At 49.1% G+C, this 24,298-nt stretch overlaps 1 long non-coding RNA gene across 50 annotated transcripts in view; it reads right to left on the reverse strand.

Moving 5' to 3' along the window:
* LOC110404654 overlaps nt 4,458-24,298 on the reverse strand; it is a 124,716-nt gene continuing 104,875 nt past the window's right edge. For 42 of the 50 annotated variants that reach the window (XR_002442416.1, XR_002442410.1, XR_002442406.1 and 39 more), the window contains 10 exons: nt 22,012-23,437; nt 21,370-21,466; nt 20,542-20,726; nt 18,455-18,593; nt 17,096-17,217; nt 11,792-13,411; nt 9,297-9,349; nt 6,179-8,361; nt 5,333-5,418; nt 4,458-4,645 (listed from right to left, as the gene is read on the reverse strand). This is a non-coding gene — a long non-coding RNA (uncharacterized LOC110404654). Of the gene's footprint in view, nt 4,646-5,332; nt 5,419-6,178; nt 8,362-9,296; nt 9,350-11,791; nt 13,412-17,085; nt 17,218-18,454; nt 18,594-20,541; nt 20,727-21,369; nt 21,467-22,011; nt 23,438-24,298 lie in introns of all 50 variants that reach the window. The other 8 variants (XR_002442400.1, XR_002442405.1, XR_002442393.1 and 5 more) reach the window with 8 other exon arrangements.

Here is a 24,298-nt window from a genome sequence, read left to right on the forward strand (position 1 = left end):
TGCAAAACAACAACAACAACAAAAAAGTGTAGTGCCAAAGGAAAAAGAAAAAAAGAAAAAGGAATTCAGAAATCAAGGTGCTACTTGCGGTGGTCCTGAAATCTACCTGGGTCTAAGGAAGATGGAGTCCTTACGTGGTACAAAAACTAAAGGGAGATAGAAAAAAAAAGGAGTAAATAAGGAAGGCAAGAAATAAGAGTGTGCAAAAGCCCACTCAGAGATCTAAGGATTAAAAAGAAAACCTTTAGTAGAAATGGAAAACAGGGAGGCAACCAAACAAGAATATTCAGTCAGTTAAGGCTTGCAGGGAAAAGATAAGGGCAGCAAAAATGCAGAATGAGTTAATTATAGCCAAAGGGATTAAGGAGAATAAGAGGCCTTTTACAAATATATCAGGGGAAACAGAAGCACTAGGTAGAAGGTGGGTCTGTTAATAATAGGTCAGAGTAGGGAAGGAAAATAATGAAACAAGGGGACAAATCATGCCAAGAGCTATGTGGGCATCTTCCTGTTACCAGACAGCCTGGGACCTCCACGACAGCGCAATGGGTCTCCATGACTGAGGTGAGTTTCAACCCAGAGACTCCCATCCACAAGGACACATCTGAGCTGGGTATGGAGGTGTGCCACAAGCCTCTGTGCAGTGCCTGACACCTTCTCTGAAGAAATCAATATGAATATTTTCAGTGATGTGACTGCCTCAGTTAATGCAGGCTCATACAACAAAACAGCAGGGGCTGATGGAGGAGAAACTGCCTGGATTTTTGTGGTGTAGGAGGCTGAAAGAGTTTAGGTTATCTATGTATGTGGTGCAGTGGCCTTAGGAGAAGACCCAGCTAAAACATGTCCAAATAGCTATGAGCTTTTCTTCGACTCTTGTGGCCTTAGCTAGGTTATTTCCTCTTTGTCTGCCTTGGTCACCCCCCACAGAAAGCAACCAAGGGTAACACCCAGCAAATCCCTTAGGGCTGGAAGCAGGGATTGGCACGTTTTAGGACTCTGTAGAACTTGCATTTCACTGACTTGTGAGCCAAATTCTAACCTTTTAAGAAAGTTTGTGCAAGGATTTGAAGTATTTCAGATATGCACACATTCCTGCCGTCAGGATTTTGGCTTTCTCCCGCTCCAGAAATAAAATTTGGCTCCAAATCCCAGGTTTCCCTCTTAGTTCCTATATAAACAAGAGGCTCAGTTAGGAAAACGACTGAGTATTTATATTTTGTCAAACTTAAAAAACAAAACAAAACAAAAAAAAACATCAGAGGAGATAGAAACTATTTTACCCAGCTCTTTCATAGGGGGGAACTCAGAGCTGTCCTGCCTGTGGGCAGCTGGAGGCTTTCCCCGAACCAGACCCCTCAGGCACCCTCCAGCCCCCATCTGCCAGGCAGGAAACAAAGGGCCAGCGCCTTCCTGGCAGGAGACAAGGTGCCAACCTGCCTGTCTCTGTTTACCAAAGGGAGGGATGTTAGCTGGGTGCGAATGGGGGCTGGGACCATGGCTGGGCGGGGGCCATTTGTCCTCCATTCCTGACTCTCCCTTCGGTCACTCTGGTTGTATCCCTCTGATTTTCACATCTTTTTTTTTTTTTTTTTTTGGAAGTGCTTTAGATAGTTAGCAGGCTGTTGAGTAGAAAATAAAAACTTTTAAATTTTAAAATAAGGCTCTATTTCTGCAAGAGATAACAGGGAACAGCCTAAAATCCCACAGACCAGTTCCCCGCAGCTCCATCCACCAAAGATACAGGGTGCTTTGGCCCATGGGTCAGCCACACAAAACAGATGGGTGTTACACAGTCCAGAGCATGTGGCTCTGTAGGCTGGACACTGACACTGGAGGCTCATTCCACTCAAGTCCCCACACATGACAAAACCACTCCCTCCCATTTTACCCATGTTGCACATTGCAGGGTGAAGTCAGTGCTCTCCATCTCCCTGCTGCCTCTTTGCACTTTCAACCCAAGTATGTAAAACTACAGGAGGAAAGAGAGGTTAAAATAACAGCAGTCAATAATTAAAGACAGGGAATATACTGACATTTATAGGTCTTCCCCTTCCACCAGTGGTGCTTTTACTAACATGATCTCTACTGGGTGTTATGTTAGTGGGACTCTCCAAAGAGATGCCAAGCATAAGAGCTATAACAAAAACAGTTCTATGCCATCATATGGAACTAGGTCATCTCTGAGGTCCCTTCCAGCCCAAGCTATCATATATTCTATGATTTGGTATCACCCTAAACTGAGGAGTGATACACAGGTGATGCTGAATGCTGAATTTATAGGCAGGTATACATGTTCCTGCACTTATGGCCCTCCTGGAGCAGTGACAGAGTTTGGTGGCTGCTAACCTGTTCCTGCCCTGCACAGAGCCATGCTGCTGCAGAAATAACCCCCTTTATTCCTCTTTTCCTTCTGAGCAACTCTTCCATCTCTCCCAGCTGCCCAAGAATCAGTTTGTAAAATCCAGCCAGCAGAAGAGGTGTTGTCACGGGGAGGGAAAAGGAGCAAGGAGCCAAGAAGCTTCAGCACCGAAAGGAGCAGCTGTGGCGGAAGGCAGCACTTGGAGTGATCTCATGAATCAGCCATGACATTATCTGCAGTGAAATGCCTGGGAAGGGGTTTCCCATGTCCTACTCTGACCTGCAAGGTTGACTCCATGGGGGCCTGAAGGGCATTTTGATTGCCAAAGACAAAGGCTAAATCAGGAGGAAATGATATTTTATTTAACCTCTGCGTCGAGGTGGGGGCCCGAGGGGAGGGCAGAGGCAGGGGGGCGGTGACAGAGGCGTGGGGATAATGCTGGGGGATTCACAGCAGATAACTCTGTAACATATGGCCTTTCAGTAAAGCACATGTCCCACCAAAAAGTCGATTTCCCTCGGCGTGCTGTCAGTTGCTGCCAGGGCAGCTTGCTCCGTCAGGGCTACGCTCTGCCATACAACGCCCCGTTCAGTGCCAATATGGAATTTCCTTTTGGGAAAGGGTTACAATAATTGTCTCTCCTATTTACACAGCGCTTCCCAGACAACATGCCAGAGCCTGGAGCCCTTATACAGACAAAGCTCCCAGGGACACCCTGACTTGGCTCCAGTGTCAGCTCTGAGCACTCAGCACGGTGCATGATCGGGCAGTGGGACTGCAGACCTGTTGGTGCAGGGAGCAGCTATCCACAAAGTGCCCCATTCCCAAAGTGCTCATAAAAGAAATCAGCATCAAAAGCACTCTGGAGTGGTAGTGTGGGGTGAGCTTACCTCCTATTTAGAAAGCATTAGATCTACAAAGGCTTTAAATATCTTCCTGATGTGACGTGCCTGTAGGAAGTTGCTGTAGATGTCCTAAGGACCTGTGTGATCTGAGGGTGGGTGGGTGAGCCCGGAGGGATGGGAGCACAGGGGAACGCAAGAGTGCCTGGGAGGGAGGGCGGTGGGCTTTATGCAATCAGGCCCTGGAGGAGAGGTGGGGGAGATAGTGGTACAACCTGCAGTGCCAGCAAGGTGAGGCCACGATGGTGGAGTTCACTCTGGTCTCCCTCTGACGGGCCTGAGAGCTCCGCTCACGGCACAGGGAAGGTAACGTGGGGTCTGAACAGTTCCAGTTCTGCTGTTCCTCTGTGTTTTCAGCCGACACACAAACATGAGTGGGGTAGATCAGAGAACTAGTGGTGTAAGAAAGGGTAAAGGCCTTCCTCCGCTCCAGATGATTTTCTCTAATATTTCATCAGACCAAGTAGGCATACAGTGGCATTTTGCCACTTCCTTTGGAAGGAAGTTTCCATACTTCTCATGCACCCATATATACAACCCAGGTTGCATTTTGCCAGATTTCTGTTGTCACCGTTAAGTAGAAAACAGTCATGGCTGTCAATGTGAATTCATACAAGTGCAAAGGACATAAAAGTGGCACCCCTTCCCATCTTCCCACAGTACCAAAATATCACGCGTCAAAGATGCTCCTGCTGAGAGCTGAATTCTCCCTTCATGCAAAGTTTGGGGACTGAGGGTTGTTCCAAGTGTTTCTATTTCAGACACTTGGTCTCTGACCAACTTGTCGCATTTCAGGCTTGTGCTGAAGACCTGAGGACCATATTTGTTTGTGTTCCCCCTGCACTCAGGGCCTCAATTGCATCCCCCTGTGCAAAACTACCAGCCTGCCCTGAGCACGTTCCCCAGATACATGGTTCCGTAGAGGTCCTGAGCAATTTGGGGCAGGTCAGGCGCACACCAGTTCCCCAGCTCTGCTGTGCAGGGAACCCACAGCACAAACTGACCCATGGGGAGCATGACCCAAGTGTCAAAACAGGGCCTTTTACATTTTCCACTGCCACCAAACCTGTTTGACTGAATTGCAGGTTAGAAAGGCATTGTGTCTGTAATTGTTGGGCTTTAGAGAGCATGTCTTTTCCTTTAATGAAATACCTCGCTCATTCCATTCGAAAAGGAACCAAAGACTTCTCAGGTTTATGATAAAGTTGTAAAAATTTTATTTACCCCATATTTCCTGCTGGGTTATTTATGAGGCATTTTGTCAGCTCTCATAAAACTGCCTAGTAAAATATATTTTCTTACAAAAAAAATAAAATCATTTGTGTGGGACATCTTGAGAGCAGCGAGGACAGAGTTAATGGGATACACACACGTTCCGACCCTGGGAGAAAACAAAACAGAACAAAAGCCAGGCATTGTTGTGCTGTATTAGTTAATAATAGATTTAGAGCTAAAATCCCGCTCCAACTGATGTTACTGGAAGTTGGTCCTTAATAGAAAATAATCAGAGAACCAGCTGCCACAAAATGCCGAGCCCCAAAGTGAACCTGAAATGCATCAGAGCGCTTCGAAAACACATTTCTCCTGTTGGAATTTCACAACAAAGAGCAGCTCGGGAACTTTTTCCTTAAAATGCGGTGGCTTCGATTTAGTTAACTCTGGGAGAGGTTCAAATTGCCACTCAGAGCTCGAACCCAAGGTCCGCTGTTTGTTAATAAAATCACTTTTACCTAGATAAGCTTCAAGCTGCACAAAGTGAAGCTCCTTAACACGAACACGAAGGAAATCCCATTGTGGCAGCTGCTGTCAACCAGCCCAGGCACAGGAAAAGTACAACCCACCCACTCCAGGCACAGCTGGGGGAAATTTGCCTCTCTTGGAGCACAGCTTCTCAGTTGTGTGTCACATGTTTGCATCTGCTCCGTTCTCCATGATCTGAACTCTCCCATTTTCTTTCTCTCTCCCCAGCAGTGCTTATGGTCCCTAATCCCAGTGGGAAGCTTGGAACACTTTGTTTGTAGCTCTGCATTCCCCCTAACACCCTCATTTCAACCCTTGCATCACTTACCGCACGCAGATGGGCTGGGCTCAGGTAAATCCTCCTTTTTTCCACCCAGGAGCTCAGCAAAGGTATTCTAGCTGGGAGGCACCAGACTTATAAAGGAAGCAAGAAAACAATGAATAAAAGGCAAAAGAAAATAGCCAAGGAGAGTTGTTTTTAAAACAACAGCAGCTAGATGCTGGGAAGCGGTCAGAGGGCTTTTGTTTGGTGCCTGCACTGTGCTTGGCACAACACAGCCTCCGTGCAGCTGAGCTCCTTACTCCCGCTGCAAAAGTAAAGCAGCAGCAGCAGAGCATGGGAAACAGGCAAGCAGCCAGGTTTGGAAAGGTATTTAAGTGTCTGAAGGCGCAGTGGGATATTTATTTACAGATGCTGCTATAGGTCCTGTTTCCTACGGGAGCCAAGGGGTATTAGGCTCACGGTGCCAGTGCTTAATTGGTGCCACCAGGTGTTATTTGTGCCTTCAGGTGTGGGCACAGCTGCTTTACCTCTTGACAAGGCTCGGTTTTGAAAGTTGCTCATACTGTGGGGTTGCTCTCCTATGCGCCTGCACCGTGCCTTCTGCATGCAGGCTCAGGGGGAAGCGGGGAGCTGCCTGCTTCCCTCTGGGGAAGCGCAGAGCACGTCTGTAAGGTGGGATGTGCCAGGCCTGAGCGCTGATGGACAGCTCAGGAACAGGCTGTGGGTTAAACAAATTGGACCAAACTCCAGTGCAGCCCTGCCAGGAATGCCTGATACTGATACAACAGAAAATGAACTCTACGACGACTATATTCTCCCTAGGCTATATTCTCCCTAGGCTAAGCTAAGTCAGTTACAGTGACCCAGTGAGCACACTGGAGGCAGACCCACCTGGAATGTTTGTCAGCTGTCGGCAAAATGCAGAGGAGTTCCGACACAGAGGAGAGGGCAGATGTGTCTGCAGGCTCTCTGGATGTGGCTTTGAGTGTTGAGTAGGCGGAGATGGAGACGGAAAGCCATTTCTATTCCAGATATCAAACAAGCTCTCAGGGAAATTCCTTCTACAGCTTAATTCATTTAAAAAGAAAACACCTTTGCCTCCCAGCTTTCAGGGGGTTTTGGCATCCCCTACAACCAGTGCAGTCAGTCGTTCCAGAATCAACAGCTTTTGGTCAGTGACTGACAAGGAAGGGCTGCTTTGCCTCAGTGCACCGGGGAGAAACCAGCAGACATGTGGCAGACGCCGTGTTTGCACGGGTGGGAATAATGCTTTTGACTCAGCTTACGAAAGGTGAGCTGGCAGGATGTTAGCATACCGCACGCTTTGACAAACCCCTGGTGATGAGAGAGCTGCTGCCCGCCAGAGAGACCTGGCCCAGGGGAAGGTTCCTGCCTGTCCCACCGGCCTGTTGCTACCAATGGGGTACATTCCAAAACTAAAGCTACAAAATGCTTCTCCCTGCGTTCCAGGCTGGCACTGGCTTAGGCTCGAAACCTGGCACAGGGGTAATCCCTAAGAGAGGAACATAAGTGCAGGCAGATAGCAGGGATGTGCAATAGCCCTTGTGGAGGTCTCTGAACAGCTGCCATTGACTGAGGTCCTTGTCAAATGGCAGACACGAGGCTTATAGCTGCTTTTTTTCCTCTCTTCTTTGCAACGGGCTGTGTTATTTCTCTTCCTCACTGCCAACTGGCATCTGTGACCGATTTATTCACACCAAACACAAAGATATAGTCTCTCAGAAGCCAAGCAGGACCCTCACCTAGGGAACATGCTGGAGCTATTTAATAAAGTTTAGAGAAGCATTCAGGCTTTTCCACCATAGTAGGAGAAGATGAAATTCTTTAATTGTTTGTGTTTGGTTGAACTCATATAAAAAGAGGATTTGGGATTCTGGGGAAGCTTTAGAGCTGAGTCTGACCTTAAGCTGTGTTTCTGCACAGCACTGCACACTCTCACACTGTGCTCCCAGCACCCACCCTGGGAACAGCCCTCACTCGCATCCCTTTGTCTTCGGTGCATGGAGTGCTTCAGGGAAGCAGCAGTTGCTTTATCCCATCATTAGAACAAGATCTTTTGGAGCCTGTGCAATATAAAAGCTGTGCTGTCACGGGCAAACGCTGTGTCTCATCACAGACCAACAAGGTCTGACCTGCTTGAGGTTCAACCCAAACTTAGAACTAACAGTGACAACATGAGATCTAGGAGCACAAGCAGAGCAGCCAGCAGCCCAGATGTGTACTGGTGATGGCACGTGAGGCATCTGAATCTGGATTTCCTACACCACAGATAACCTCATTAATACCACAGTCAGCCTGGGTGGCATCTCTCAATCTCGATAAAAAGAAACTAGTTTGATTTTAATTGATAGATAAGGGGAACACTGGGGGCTGTTTTAATTTTTCAAATCTTGAAAATCCTTTCCGGGTGGGAGCTCTGCCCTCCACCTTCTTCACCTTACATTCCCAAGTCATTCACACAGATGATGGGATGCTTTTCCCTTTTGGGCTCCATGCGTTTCACTGCCATTCTAGATATCAGAGTGTTGAGCAGAAAACTGCCAAAGCTGTGGCACAAGCACAGGCTTGAAGGCGAAGTGCAGAGCAATTCCTTTGGCTGAAGAGATGCCAAGACACTCGGCCCCAAATGCCATGTGGCACAAAGTCTCACTGAGAAGTAGACCATCATTCAGGACACGACTGATCAGTTACCTCTTTTCCCAATATTATCCTGAATGGCAGCAGCGTTCAGCAGTCAGCGTGGCATAGGCTGGTTCAATTTCTCATGCTACAGTCCTGCTTTTACCACTGTTACATGGCTCTACAAGGACCAGCCAAGATCTTCAAACCAGCAACAGCTTATGGCTCAGTGGTCAAAATTTGGCTTAGCCCACCAACCTGGAGATCAGAACGAATGATTTTCACCTCCTGGAACCTCGGGAGTGTGGGGCCTGACCTAATGCTGCAGGAGTTTAGGGGTGCCCAGCTATTCATGGTTCTCGCTTGAGTCAGGCTGAGCAGATGAACCCGCAGCTTTTCAGGGCAGGTTGGCAGAAGGCAGAACTATCTGCAAACTGAGAAATGCAAACAAGGAGGAAAAAAGTTCAGTTTTGCATTCTGAAAGAAAATGCAAATCTTAGTTGTTTTTTTTTTTTTTTTTTTTTTTTTTTTTTTTGAACATCAGTGCCAGTCTTCTCTCTCTGATTTCTACACCTTTTGGCACAGGAATGAAACCAGTCTAATCTCAGTCACTGGTTGAGGAATGCTCAGGCTTTCTGAAGTCCCAGCCCACTTGGATAGCTGTATTTCTGAGACAGAGAAACAGCAATCTTTCTACTTTTAACATCAATAACACCAGTTATTCTCCCAAAGAATTATTATCAACAGTTCCTTTGCTATATTTACAAAGAAGCGGGACTATTCTTAGAGAAAACACTAAAAAAGCCATTTTATTCAGCTTTCTTGGCAGTTACACAAAAATGTAAGGAATGTAGTCAGTTAAAAACATCAAATCCCCAGCACGAGTCTATAAGAGCTTCCCTAATGCATATTTACAGTATAGAAAGCAACCGCTTTCCTGTTTTGTAGAACAAACAGGGAACCTTCTCTTTTCCTCCTAGCTGTTCCTGAAGACCGAACATTAAGTTTGACACAGAATGCTGCTTTTAATGGTGCAGGCTGTAAAATTTAATGCCTAGAAAATGGAACTTTATACTACAGCCTTCTTTTCCTAAAAAGGAATCGGAGGCGAATTTTACAGCGGGTTTTAGGCAAGTTCTGAATTGGCAGCCCAGGGTATCAGAATGAACCTTCAGCCACAGCTCAGTTTGCCATGGCAGTGCTCACTTGTTCCATGCTGCTCCTTGCCCTGACAAGGACATGCAGCCCTGGGAGGGGGATCATAAGCAGGGACCTCGCCACTGTCCCCATACGTACAGCAGTATCTCAGGGCTTTGCTCCAGCCTCTGTGTACCATCAAGAAACATCTCTTTCTTAGGGCATTACTTACTGCTCTGGAAGGAGACTGAGTGGTTCATCCAGGTCACAGCTTTCCTGGTGACGCTGAAAGCAAAAGAAAGACGTAGGTTATTGCTCCAGGTTCAGTTAATGGGTTTGAGTCTTACCTGGTGAAAAGTGACAAATGCTTCCAGAGTTACTTATATTGCACAAACACCCAATGGTTTCCAAATGGACATGACAATAACTTCTTTAAATAATAGTCTATTCCATGGGGAAATAAAGAAATTCAAACTCCTGGGGTTTCATAAATCAACTGGTATAGACAACATTCTGCGAGAAACAGTCCTCTGCTGATGGAGGCACAGGTATTCAGCTTCTCCCTCTTTCTCAGCTCTAACTAAAACTCCATTTTCAGCTTCTCTAAGTCTGCTTGTGTTGGAGGTCTCTGGAGCCAGCTTGAAACTAAAGATCTGGAAAGGCTCCAGATCCCATTTCCAGTATTTCAGTTGCTCTCAGGTGTCCCAGGCCAGAGGGAAACTGGAATCCTCCTCCTCCAGCCCCACACTGCATCAACATTTGCTGCTATTCTGCCACTTGCAGACCTGTTTAATATGTGTTTTCAGCACGTCCTTCCTAGTTTAAGTTGCATATGTGCTTGGCTCAGGCAGGTGACAAAGCTGCCTTTGCAGCATCCTTCAAGCCTTTGTTTTTTCAGCCGACCCTACAATGTGCTGTGCCATGGGGCTGAATATGGCCATGATCATCCTTCATGGACTCCCTGGGGCAGGTGATGCAACCCCAAGCAGATTTCTATAGGCTTTTGTGACTTGTGCTGCAACCATTGGCTTTTGTGTCTGTTTCAGAGCCATCAGAAGTGAGCAAGCCCTCATCTGGAGTACACCAGGCAAGAAAACGGCCACACTTGAAGGAAGAGAGAGGAAATGAGAGATTTGTCCAGGCCTCTGGCTCCCATTTGCTGTCATGTAACAGTTTCATCATTGTACGAAGTGTCAATAAGATACCAACAGGGTAAACAATTGTCAGACAGATTTTCACAGAGCCAGTTGACTGGACCATGGCTGCTTTGTACACAATGCCAATGCAGTGTCATTTCTAATGGGGGAATTTATACAGTGTAATTATGTCAGAATTTGCTCCAGGCTACACACTGTTGCATTATAAACCTGGCCATTGCCATGCGATTAGTCAGAGCCTTAAATAACACTGAAAGTAATTATATCAAGCAAGTAGTTGTCAAAGGCTGACAAAGAAAAGTGGTGAATTCCAGTGCTTGCCACATACTGGCCCTGGAGGAGGTTAGCTAATGATGATGGCCTTCATTGCTGGAGGGTTGGGTACCTGAGGCCACGTCCCCATCAGCTGACTCACAAAGCGTTTAAGGACCCGCTCCGTGCAGCCCGGCCCTGTAATTACGCAGCAGAGAGGACTGACTCCTTTACGTGAGGTTCCGATAAGATTCCCAGATGACTGGATTTAGATGCATGTGATTGAAATGCAAAAAGCGGGGAGCTGCCTCACATGGGAGCACAGGGCCAACGGGGCTTTGCATCAAAGCAATAGCCCTGCATGGTTGCAGGGGTAGGTGGTGGCTGCGTTTCCATCCTGCCCCTGCAGCCCTTCACGAAAACACCATCACAGCGCCATTACTCTTCAAAAGTGAGGGGTCCATTCAGGAGGGGCAGAAGATGAAGGATCAGAAGGAACTGATGGATTAAGGGCAACAGATAGCCGGGCTGTGCAATGCTCCTATTTTGCACTTTCCAACAGAAGAGTCTCAATCCATTGGCATCCTTGGATTCCTATTTCCCAGAGAGAAAAACACAAATCCTCTGCTTTCCAAGTCATGCTGAGCTTCAGTCCTGTGAGGGGGACAAAGCTGGCTGCTATCTCCCTTGCTCTGGCCCTGCTCCCTCAGGGCTGTTACAAACTATTCCAGTTCGTAGCAGATCTCCTGAGGGCTGCAATAATGGCTGGGAATTACTGTCACGCAACACCACTTGGCCTTGCTCAGCCCTGCCTGAGTCACATAGGGTGCTCCCCCTTTGCTTTGCCTTCTCTTTTCCAGTAAATGCTCAGTTGGACCCGGAGTAACGCATGCAGGCTACATCCCTCAAGAGCTCATGGTATCTGAGGCATCTGCGATGTTGCAGCCAAATCACAGCCAGAAATGCTGCTGTTGCTGGTGCCTTGCAGTATCTGAGGCTGAGGCACTCGAGCAACTGTACAGACACACTTTTAGAAACAGGGTGGATAATTCATGAGAAATCCCCACTACTTCTGCTTCTACCTGGCCTGAAAAGCTACAGAGACCAACAGCAACTTGTGGTATCCTGACATTTCTGCTTTTGTCTGGGATGGGAATTAAACCAGGCACTAGATTGACAACAGAAATAACAGAATGGCAGAGGATGAGGCAAATCTTTTCAAACTGCAGCAATAATAATAATAATAATAAATTCTCCCTTTGGTTTTATGAGCAGACATTCAGAATAGTTTTCATTTGCTCCTGCCCATTCCATTGACCTGGTGAGATGGTGACCTGGAGCCCCAGGCTGTGCATCCTGTTCCAGCTCCATGAAGAGGTGCCTGTCCACAGCTGCTGCTCATGGCTTCCATCCAGATGTTGCCACCTCTGCTGCTCTGCCAGTAGAACTATTTGTGCCGTCAGCTATTTATGTCATCACTTCTCCGGCTCCATCAAAATAGTCCTGCTTAGAGAAGATCTGAATTAAATTGGCTTTAAAATACAGAAGCCATATAGGTCTTTGCTAGGATAGGACTAAATGAAGAGCTGTTGTTAACCAGCATAGTCAGGTCAATGCCTCGAGGAAGGATCAGCACAAAAACACAAATAAGATACATACACCAACATCAACAAACTGTCCTCCGTTATCCCTGCTTTCCTCCTTATTTCTCATTTGACCCTGCAGAGAATTGCCTCCATGTGTTGGGCTGGCATAAACCTAACCCGACCAAAAATGACTTTATAAATGACTTTATTATTATTATTATTATTTGCTGCTCAGCATCGTGAGCCAGCTCAGTGTAGCATCCATGCAAGCCAAACCCCAGATACAGTGTTATAACAAGGTATGTGTCTTTCAAGGTCTTAGTCTCAAAATCTGCATTGCCAAGCTACTATGAAAATAAAAGATGCTGTGGGCAACAGAGCGGGAATTGAACAGAGGTAAATTTGAGTTTCAAATGAGAGAAAGAAGGGGGTGGGGTGAAGAATGAAGGGCGATGAGAAAAGAGATGCCTTTTTGGAACAATGCACCACTGTTTTATGGGACAGGATTTCTCTTGAGTTTCTTGAAGTCTGATAATTTTACATCCACTTCTGGATGTTAATTCCCGGTCATTTTAGCTCATGTCATCAGCTGTTCTAATAGAGCCAACTCTGTAAAGCTGCTGCTGAATTTATCAAATGTGCAGCCACATATGTGCATACATTGTGTGCATCAACTGTGAAAAAGGAAGTCAAAACCAATACTCCGATCAAGTTTTCCATCTGAGGTGCTTTGCCTCGCTAAGTAAGATAAAAGAAGCAAATCTTAGGGGAAAAGTAATCCGATAATGTGGCTGGTTGGCTTGCTGTGATTTACCCTCAGTGCCACCGTGGTCTGGAATACCTGGATGTTCACCTCGGTTTTCGTTTTGAACTGGGTTTTTGACAGCAGATGTGCTTTTTTGCTAAGGTGCCCGTGTTGTTTGTTTGCAGGTTGGGCAGGTGAGTGGAAATATCGCTCAGCACTGGGAGCATCCGAGAGCCACTTTTGGCTAGTGTTGGCTGTGGCCATGTTGCCCTGGCCACTGAGATAAGCAAGCAGATGTGGTCCATGGCAGCCATGCATTTGGCTGCTTTTTACCAAAGCAGAGCAGTGAGAGGTGCCACTGGCTTAACATCACCAGTGCCCCAGGATATCCAGGAATGAGCGCTCACAGAGCAGGTCTCACTAGAAAATTGGGTAAACCTGAGCCAAGTGAGGGTTCCACTGAGCTGCTACCCGTCTGTGGGATGCCTGAGTCCCAAGCTGTGCTGCTGGGCTTTGGCTCTGGTGGCCTTCAGGCTGGTCCAGTCCCTCTTCGAAGGCAGCTCATGAGAGATATCAGGGCTCTCTCCACTTCTTCCAGCTCCCCCTGCTTGAAGGAGAAAGAGAAGTAACTTTTCTTACATCTTCAGGCTTCTAATAATAGTTGCAGAAGTTGCTGTGCTACAACAGCCCAGGGCAAAGCAAAGCCCTACTGCACACAGGTCCTTCACTGGCAAGAGCAGGTAGAAAACAAGAAGAGTCATAACTGCGTGTGCACACAGGTGCCCCACATCACAGCCCTGTATGCCTTTTCCAAACAAGTGAGGTGTTGGTGAACACAGCTCCCAGTGAGAGGGAGCCTGGCACCTGCTGTGGTCAGGATCTCTGGACCCAATGATTCTGCCCCAGGGAAGGACCCAAAGACCTGACAAGGCTGCACCCAACCCTGTAGGGCTGCTGGGCTTCCTCCAAACCCAAGTCTCTCTGGCTCTTCCAGCAGTGAACAGCCTTGGCACAGTTTTGCAGGGAGTGAGCAAGGCCACCCAGCCTCCTGTTCCAGGATGTGCCGTATTATTTTGGTCCCTTTGCCATGGAGATGGAGGGAACAGATCCCAGTAAAGCAGAGGGAGCACCAGCTGGGGCCAGGTGGGAACTTAGGGACCTTAATCCTCAGAGTAATAAGAGCCCATCATGGACTGTAGAGAAAAGATGGATTCAGCCAGGTATGGAAAGGAGACAGCTTCACTTTTGGTTTCCTCTCTTCAGCCATCTCTCTCACCTCTGCAACACTAGATCTCTTGTACCGCAGAGATGCCACGGACTTTTTGGAAGGAGAGCTCCTTAGCCCAGCAAAACCAGCCCTAGCAAATTAGGAGGGAACAGGTTTTTGACTTGAAAATGGAGGGGGAGAGTGAGGAGAGGGTACAGTGCAGAAAAGGGATGAGAGATGGGTGGAAAGGAGGAGATGAGTGGCACAGTGTCCTGGGAAGCGCAGCCAGCACGGCTGCTCCCGGCCCCCAGCCTGGTGCAACTGCAGCAACATCTGTTCCACTTGAGCTCTGCTCGGTTAGTGGCATGTTTGTTTAATTGTGGGCCCGGTTTGTTATTTTGCTTCCCATTAGGAAGCTGAAGAAAGGAGGAGGAGGCTGTTTTCATTCTGGCGAGCATTTTGCCAGCACAATGAAGTTTCTTTCCATGGCGCTGGGTAGTCAGAACTCGCTGTACGAGGCAGACGCCTCCAAAGCCCATTGTTCAACCTGGTGCATTAAGGGCTCACACTTGTAATTTTGGCACTGATCCCCTTCTCCCATTGTGCAAGCAGAATGGGCTGAAAAAGGAGAGCCTGTCCTTTTTATCTGGCAGCAAGGGAAGGAGGCAGCGGCTGTGCTGCCCGCCAGGGCTCGATGCTCCTGTGGCAGCGGGGGGATGCTCTGGATGTATCCCTGGCCACTGCCAGGAAAGTCACCCAACTTTCACTCTGCTGCAGTTCCTTGGCCTCCCTCCAGCTTTCCCAAATTCATCACTGAGTATTTTGGAAAAAAAAAAAAAAAGATGACTTCTTCCTGCCTGGTCGTTCAGGCTTTATTTTATTTGTTTTAATTAATTAAAAAAAAAAGAGCATTGTTAAAAGTGGAATTTTTTACTGCTGGACCGACAGCCCTGCAGCTCTATGCACAGCAGTCAGAGCAGGGAGAGCAAAATCCCCTTTGCGCCGTGCCATACCAGTGAGGATAACTGGATCAGACCAAGGCAGTGCTATCGGAGGACTTCCATGACATGGGCATCTCCAGGATGAGCTTCTGGGAAGGCTTTGGGCTTGGAGGAATTGCTGCAAGATGCAGGTGTGCCTTGTGCTTGCCCTGTTGGAAGCCTGCTGAGCCAGTGTGGAGCACAGAGCTGTACAGCTGTCTGACAATCTGTGTGCCACATTGTTCTCGTTCTCCATCACCGCCTGAAACTGGAGCCCCCAACGCAAACCATTGGACTCACCCTGCATTTACTGCAGCGAGGCACCGAGCCCACAAAAACCTTTCCTTAAAGCTACGGGTGGATTTTAAAAAAAAAAAAAAAAAAAAAAAAGAACTGAACATCAGAAGCTTAAATATAAACTTAGATTAGTGAACAGGCAATACAAACAGAGCCCTGACTCTGCAAACATTTACATATGCAAGAATCCTGCGCACTCGAGCTGAATGGGAAGGATCGTGTATCTGAACACACTCACATGGATGGTGTCTTTGCCTTGCTGGAGCTGTGCACAGACTGATGAATGCAGAGCTCCCACCAGCAGGGCAGAAATGCAGCCTTAGCTTTTCTAGCCATGCTCACTTGATTTTCCGTACAACGCAAGATGCAATTTGCTAACCCAGCCTGCGGGTGCTGCCTGCACGGCTGCTCCGATCCCAGCTGGCGGCACAAGGGCCAGCACCGGCACCACAGCCCAGCTCAGGGGTTTGACAGCGCTGGGACTTCACTTGGTTTAAGGTCCGCACGGAGCGAACACCGACGTGAGGTCTCTGCGCCGCAGGGCGAGCGGAGCTGGGAGGCTCGGTTACAGAACAACTGTCCATTAGCGCAGGAGGCAGCGCAGATGCTATCAGGCTGCGGTATTATCCCTCGCTGTTATAACTTCACTTTGGACAGTTAAGATCTTGATGACATTCTGAGTGGGGCTAGGGGCAAACCGTGGCCGCAGCCAGATTAATAGCGTGCGCAGGGCCGGGCTGATACCTCTGCTCAATGCCAAAGCTTCTAGTGCTGCTTTTCTCCCAAACTTCCCTGTTCCTCCCCATAGCCAAACTCGCAACCAACACACCGAAACGAGGTGGACTGAAGCACAACCACCGAAGCCAACGCGTGGCCAAGGGATCGCCAAGCGACGCTCGCGGCAGGCACGAAGCAGCGACGCTCACAGCATCCCCGCATGGAGCTGGGATGGCAGAAGACCTTTCCCAGCCCCAAGCTCTCCCAGCACAAACCTCTCCCACCCCACGCCTCGCCCACCCGCCGCTCCGCCGCCAGCCCAGGGGCGTGCGGTGTTTGCTTAAGCCGGGGCTGGTTTCACGTTTTCGCAGTGATATGATAATTGCGTTTAGATAGCCCTGTCTCTCTCTGCTGGGCTTTTCACAGGGCTCTCCTGGCCCCCAGCAGGGCTCATTTAAAAGCGGCTCCGCTCTCAATGACACGCCGCAATGTTTTCAAAAAGAAACAAGCAGCAAGCGGCTCGCTGGAAAAATAACAAAGGGACCCAATTACAAGCAAATGTGTTGAAGGGTCCCAGGGCCGTCTGTGGGCAAATTAGGGCCAATTAAAGGTCAAAATGATTTAAGGTATAAGGACAAGAGAGGGAAGAGAAACAATTGGCCAGATTCCTGCACAGAATAAGCGTCAGATGCTCAGTTTGAATAGGTTTTAGCGCCCAAATGATGGAGAAACCTCAGAGCTGGGGTTTTGCCCGATGTTTAAAGTGAGTGTTCGTGCCTGAGAAAGCTGCACGGAGGGTTGTCTGGGGGGGGGATTGTGCTGCCAAGCTTTGCGTATGCCTTCCTGCAAAGGCAGCCTGGAGCCATAAACCCAAGGTCTGGAGGCTGAGGGGACATACTTGGCCACATCATTTTTTTCCACTGCTAGAAGTCTCTTCGGTTTTGATGGTTAGGAGGTGCTTAAAAAGTCATGTTCAGCTGATGTAGCACAGCCCTCCATGAATACACCTTCTCTCCTGCCATGTGTGCATCTGTGCACAGGGAAAACCTAACCCCGACCTCAGCTCCTGGGTAAGCTCACCTTCACCCACCTGCGAAAGCTGAAATCTCAGCCAGAAGCAGCCCAACATCTGCAAACAGGCTGGGGATTTTACATGGGGTTTCCTTCCAGGCTCAGTCCTTCCACCCGCAGCCAGCTCAAACCCCAGCAATGCTGCAATGAAAATAGCGTGATAAATACTGTCAACCAGAGCTATTTAAAACCAGAGAACATGTTCACCCCGCTGCTTTCTGTTGGATTTCGAATGAAGATTTTGGAAGAGATGGCTTTCTCATTGTCATTTTTATCCAGAGACAAAGAGGCCTGGAGAAGGTCTGAACTTCTGCTGGCTCCCTGCATCTCCCCTGCTTTGCCATGGGTGGTTCAGCAGCCAGCCATGCTCAGAGAGCTGCGGGGCTGCGCGAGCAGCTCACTGTGTGGTGGAGGGAAGGCAGGCAGTGGTGGAACCCCAGCACAGCAGGGTGGGCACCATGTGGTTTGAGTGAACAAACCCACGCAGGTGGATCCAGATCTCATTTCAGGTCCATCCTCTTGCCACGGTCACAATTTAGTAATGGACAGAAATGAAAAGAAATCATAGAATAGCATCACGGAGTCATAGAATCATTAAGGTTGGAAAGACCACTAAGATCCTCTAGTCCAACCATCAGCTCATCACCACCTTACCACTAAACCATGTCACTCAGTGTGACGTCTGCCCTTCAAAACCTCCAGGGACGGTGACTCCACCACTCCCTGGGCAGCCTGTGCCAGTAGCTCACCACTCTTTCTGAGGAGAAATTTTTCCTAATATCCAGCGTGAGCCTCCCCTGGCACAACTTCATGCCGCTCCCTCTCATCCTGTCAAGAAATTAAGCACTTTTTTTTTTTTTCCCCCTGGAGTTTTATTACATACATTTCTGGGTGAAGAAATAATGAAACTCAAGGGGAAGGCTCAGGGCAAAAGAAATGCAGATGTAACATTCCAAACAGCCCATGCTGCTGGCTGGCTTTTTATAAGAAGGCAGATAAAGCCATCGGGGACTAAATGGTACAACCAATGCTTTTGCCCAATTATTCATCAACTGTGACATCGTCAGCATTGCCTACCTGGACTGTTTGGAGACAACTGGTTGTTGGCTACACATTTTCTTGCAGTCTTGCTCAGTAAAAACAACCGAACAAACACAAAAGCAAACTTTAAAAACAACCCAACAATTTAAACCCATTTTACAAACGGCTTTAAAACACCCAGCCCCGTCCCATCTCATCCTGCCCCTTCCTACCATCTCCAGCTGGAAAAAAAAAAAAAAAAAGAGGCCATAAAGCAGTTTTGTGCAGTCACATGTAAATCCCCTGTCTCTGTTAAGGCGAGAGATTAGCCTGTTAACAAAGTTACCTTGTCACCTACCCTGCTTAATCCTTGCATTTCAAAGTGTAATTTTATTGAGCGCCTGGGAGCTGAAATCTGGTGCGTGTTATTTATTTATTTATGCCGTTTAATCGTTCCCTACTTTTTTTTTTTCCTTCTCCCCTCTTCTTCAATTCACCTGGAGCTCAAAAAAAAAAAAAAAAAAAAAAAAGAAATTTTTAAACCGTGCCGAAAGCAGCGGATTTTGGAGAGGCGGCACCTCTGCGTGTGCATTAATTTTCATGTCTTTATTTAACCCTTCGGGGGCCGTGGAAATGCACAGACCCCTTCCCCACCCCACAGCTTGCTGAGCCGGCAGCGCGTCGGCCCCGTGTGCCGGGCTGCAGCGGGGTGTCCCAGCCATAAATCTGTCAATACCCAGAGAACAACACGCACGCAAAAAATGCGGTTAAAACCAAGAAAAGTAGCATAATTACAGGTTCATTACGGCAAACAAAAGCGTCCCCCGATCCCACCCCTTTGGCAAGGACGGAGGGATTCCAAGAGGCTCATTATGTATTTACCTCGGTAGGGTCAGAGCCTGCCGTACCGCCCTGTGGCCCTGCTCCCTGCCCAACTGGGATGTGCCCATTGGGGCACCCGCATCCACCTGGCCTCGTCTCAAATCTTCCTTTCAGGCTCATTTGTAGGTGTTTGGCCATGGTGAAAGGAGCCGGGGTGGCAGCCTGGGGACTGAAGGCTGTATTCTTATCATGGAAAGGAGAGGCTGGGTGCAGAAAAAGAGACAGCAGACCCATCTCTGTGGCCTGCTCAGTGCCACCTTCACACTCCAAACCCCCCTGGGTGTCAGCTGGCCAAGGCAGAAGGCTACCATGGCCCATCCAGCCAACTCCTCTTTGCTTGCTAATGGCTCCCACACAACCTGGGTTGGAAAATCAAAGTGACCCAACTTATCCCGAATTTCCCAGAAGCTGGGGAAACTCAACACGCTAAACCTTTTGCCCAGGACATCTCCAGCCCCTTGCAAGCCCTGCAAGGGATGCAGCCGGTGCTTTTCAGCTGTTTCCAGCCCGTGCTCCCTTTCTCACCGGGTGTGAAGTCCCCTCCGACACCACATGCCCCTTCCAGAGCCACAGCTTCCCTCTCTGTCCGACGAAGAATTGAGGAACTCCAACGGCACCACCAAATATTCAGGGAACCTGGCAGCCCCCTTCCCCTCCACCCGCAGCAGTGGTGAGTGCTGCCAGCACGCCCACGCTGAGCCTGCCTCCATCTGTAACCCAAACGTCAAAACATTTCCTCCTGCAGCCCCGTTTTGCTCATGGTAGCCCTGACCCCAGGTCTGAGCCGTGCTGCTTTTGGGGTCTGCCTTGCAGAGCCATTACTGTCACTGCCCCACTGTGCGCAGATAAGAATAGGCTGCTCCTTCTGACTCATTTAGCTAAAACAATGGAGCCACCAGAGGCCAAATTAATCCCTGGTGACTTCAGCAAAGTTGCACCAGGCTAAATTTGGTCCCCAGCGTACAATTAGCACGGAGGAGAGCACGGTGTCATGACAGCCTCTTGGCTCTTCCCATGGGCTCCATTCGTCAGCCCCATGGCTGGGTGCTCCCTCACCATTTCTGGGCACGGGAAAGGGCACCCTGCTAGGGACAGGCAGCCCATCATGGGCTGGGGAAGGGCAGATCCCATTTCCCTTGGAGCTGCCTTGGGTTTGCCTTGGAGCCCTGTCCCTTCCCTGCTGCCCATAGGCATCCCTGCAGTACTGCCTTCAGCTGGTCCAGGTCTCCCATCCAGTCCTTTTGATGGCCATGCAACAAGCCTTGAAACTCAGCCCTCGCCAGCCTCTCTTCAATAGCTTTGTGGCCATCAATTCCCTCTAGTAACAGCTAAACCACCAAACCACATTTTTCGGCACATTTGTGTTTCAGATGAAGCAGAATGGGTCAGAAATCGCTACAGGAATTGTCTTGGGTGACTCTTAGCTGACCCAGGAGCAGAGGCTTTGCTCAGCTGCTCCCACAGCCACACTGAAGCGCTGTGTGTGAAAAGTAGGAGGTGCAGAAATAAATTAAAAAAAATAAGTATTTAAAAAAAAAAAAAAAAAGAAGAAGGTAACCAGACCTTTTCAAACTCCAGAAGCACTTCCTCAAACACATGGTTTTGTGCATTGGGCACAGGCAGAGCCTGGATGGCAGCGCTGATCCTGCTCCACAGCACAGTGCACACAGGTGGATCCCACCAGCAACGGCTCGAGTAGGATGGGGTTTGCTCTGAGAACACTCCTGCTAACCTCAGAGTGCCTGTGCCTTGAAAAAAAACAAGCATTGAGAAAGCCTCAAATAATTGAGAGAGAGAGAAAAAAAAAAGGGGAACAAAGAGCAGAGTGTGGGAGTTGGGAAGGTCTGTGCTCAGCGCCTCCCTCCCATGTCCCCCTGCCCCTCCTGCCCCACAACCCAGAGCAGTTTCAGCTTCTCATTCCACTGACGATTCTTCAAAGGCTCCAGGATTTGAGGGAGCTTCCTGTTTCATCACAAAACCTCGTGTCCTTTTCCTTTCTCAGGCTGTTAAAACTGTGCCAATGAAGTGGCGTTGACTGCATGGCCAATGACCCTGCCTCGTGCCCAACACTGAAGCTGCACTGCCCAATGCAGTTTGGTTCCTACACCCCCTCTCATCTCCTGAGATCTACTGCAGAAAAATGTCTTATGAAGGCCGATGCTGGAAAGTATATCTCCCCTCTTGCAAGCACACAGTGGTTGCTTCAGCATTGCATGGGGCTGCGTGTGTTATTTTGTTATTGCACGGTTGCTGGTGACAACTGATCTGCACGCACTGCTTTGTTTTTGTAGGGTTGCTTTAAAATCCTAGGCTCCCGGTATTAGTTCCATTTATTTATTTTAGGACAGGGTAGTTTTAAGGCTTGAAAAATAAACACGCTTAAAGACATACCGAGTTATGGGGGGGAGATGGGGCATCCCCACGTTCTGCTCGCCTGGGCAGGACTGGCTCTTGGTGTTTGGTGTTTTGGCAGCTCCTGTTGATGTCACTGTGAAAACAGTGCGTTATTAATGATTCTCTGTGGCTTGAGTTACTGCAAAAAGCTGCACCAGACACAGGGTTTAAAAGTTCAGATGAAGGAAGAGGTGCAAGGAGAAGAGGAGAAGCGCTGGTGTGGCTGATGAGGGCTTTCAGCATCATCCTGTGCCAGGCTGCTGGTGGGCACCCAGGCAGCAAAAAGGACTCTGTAAAGCACAAACACATCCCAGCTCACTACAGCACATCCCCAGAGCCTCCCAAAGCCCACACTCTGGGAACACAGCCCCAGTCCTCACCCGGCCTCAGCACTGTGTCCCAGGCTCATTTTCGCTAAGGGAAAGGGGAAACAGCTGAGTTTGGGCAACACTGAGAAGGAGAGGAAAACACAATGAGACACAGTGCCCAGCAGATCATCCACAGCCCTGCTGTGAAAGGGGAGACTGAGAAGACAATGAAATTAAGGAGAGAGACTCCTGTCAAGCAAAATAATTAGGTCTCAGGGTACGTAATTGATGCGCTCTTGATGTGGACCCTAAATCATTTACAAGGCCTCACCTGGCACGAGCAGCTCCGGCACCAAGGCAGTGGAGGACGAGCATCCCCAGCAGTGTGATGAAGCAGGCAGTGGGAGCAGCTCCAAAGTGGGTCTCAGCAGCATGCACTTCGCCATGGGGCTCTGGGGTTCCTCCTGCCCCAGCTGCTGGGAGTGGATTGCTCATCACTGTGCCTTAGCAGGCACGTGAGCAACTCCAGCACCCCAAACGGGAGGTTCTCACAGCAGGACTTGGCTACGAGCTGGAGATGCTGCTCTCTTTCCCTGCTGACGTTTTTCAGCTGAGCCCAACATCAGCTGAATCCTAAATACCAGCATGGGCTACTCAGAACTATCTCTAACACACCAGTGTTTTCTAGGCATCAGACATCCCTGGCCATCACCATTTGGTAACAGATTTCAACCTGCTTCTCTCCTGACAACTACTCTGCTCTGTGCTCCTAACCCACAGCAATGGAGCAATCAGCACACAAACGAACTGCCAGACAAAACGAGGCCTCTGGGGACCAGGATGAGCTGCGCAGATGCTCCCCAGGGCTCCGCCATCCAGGTTGAGGTGGAGGAATCCAACCCCGTAGCTGACTGCGCTATCCCATAAGAAAGACATCAATCTTGAGGACTTCTTCCACTGTCAGTCATCCTCAGTGCTTTTTCCTGCCCCATCAGCTGCAGCAGTCAGATGGCACCAACATCCCTATTCTGTCCCCTTCCCTCCCAGCTGTCCCCATCCCGGTGTTGTGACACTCTGCTCTGTGGGCTGTCAGCACAGCCACCCCAAGCCCCCACCAGCTCCCCTCTGCCCGGGGCATGCGCCGTCCTCCCGACACTGCCTACAAACTCTATTAGCTTTGTAATTAAAAACAGCTGTAATCTGATCAGGTGGAGATCACGGTTACAAAATGAAGGAAGCCATTAGCAGGAAATGTTGTGGTTCAGGCAGACATCAAATCAGTTTAAAGAGATTGGATTTCATTGTTTTTATACAGTTACTCCATTACTATAATGCACTGGGTCCATTTAAGCGGCTGGCTCGGAGGAGTGCTTATAAGGCAGTAGTGACATCTATGTGAAATGAACGGCATAAACGGCGAGCGGCCAGGAGATAGCACTGAATTTACACCCCTCACTCTGCACTGAATATCAATACACTGGAGTGGGGTTTGCGGGGGTGTCCTGCTTTCCCAGCCCCCCTGGCATTTCCAGCCCCTCTGTGGGGCTACGGGATCTCCCCCAAGTGCAGGTTGGCTCCGAGGACTTTTCCTCTCATAAGCTGCTGTCCTGGCTCCTGGGCAGCAAGGTGGAGTGAGAACCGAAACCGCAGCGGTCACATCACTTTGCTTCCTCCTGCTAAACAGCCATGGGTCAGGGCAGAGCCTGGGCACCTCTGTTCTCACTGAGGGTGTTGTCTTTTTTCTCTGTTTCCTCTCCCTGAAAGCAAAACAAAACAAATTCCCAAATAATAATAATTTAAAAAAAAAGTAAAAGGGGGGGAGGGAATCAACCTGTGCTGGGAAGCATCAGCTTCTGGCCCAGTGCTCATAATGAGGTGCAGGATGTAATCTAAAAGCAATGCCGTTGGGAGGGGCTCTTTGCAAAATCTGTCAGCTCCTGCTTTGCTTCAGGATGGGATGCAGCTCCTGTACCTACGGAAAGTCCTACACCAAGCAGCACGTGGCTGAGGGTGGTCGTTGGAGGAGAGAGAGGGGCAGGAGGTGGGGGGCACAGCATTTTGGGGTTTGTAGCCTGAGCAATAGGAAGCCTCAGCCAGGCAGTGCAGAGAATGGGCAGAGCCTCCCCTCCTTCCCAATCTCCTCATCAGAGCAGGAGATAAGGGGCCTGCAGACAAACGCCTGCTGCCTCCCACCCGCTGCAAAGAGCCCCCCCAGGCAGCACCTCGTGGTTAGCAGAGGGCTCTGGCACCTTCCAACCCATCCTGGACAACCTCCCTCCCCCCTGCCTCCCACCCCAACCTGTATCAAATGCATCAAAGCCTGAGTAAATTATGTTCCCCTTGACCTGCTGGCAGCAAGTTCAGGCACAGGACATTAAAAGAGTAGGGGCTGAGGTTTCATGGTCAGCGGAGGTGGAGGAGGAACTGCATTGTTTTTGCCTTTAGAAGTGACGTTTTAAGCCACGTTCAGCATTGGGCAAAGCTGAGATGTGGGGCTCAGATGGAGTTGGCTGGGAGGTGGGGAGGGGATTTCAGAGCAGCCCCCAGTGGTGTTATGCAGCAATTTCATATGGCATGGACTCTGTCTGGATGAGACCACCAGACAACGAACACAAAAC

This window comes from Numida meleagris, chromosome 11 (assembly GCF_002078875.1).
Source record: "Numida meleagris isolate 19003 breed g44 Domestic line chromosome 11, NumMel1.0, whole genome shotgun sequence".
NCBI lineage: Eukaryota > Metazoa > Chordata > Aves > Galliformes > Numididae > Numida > Numida meleagris.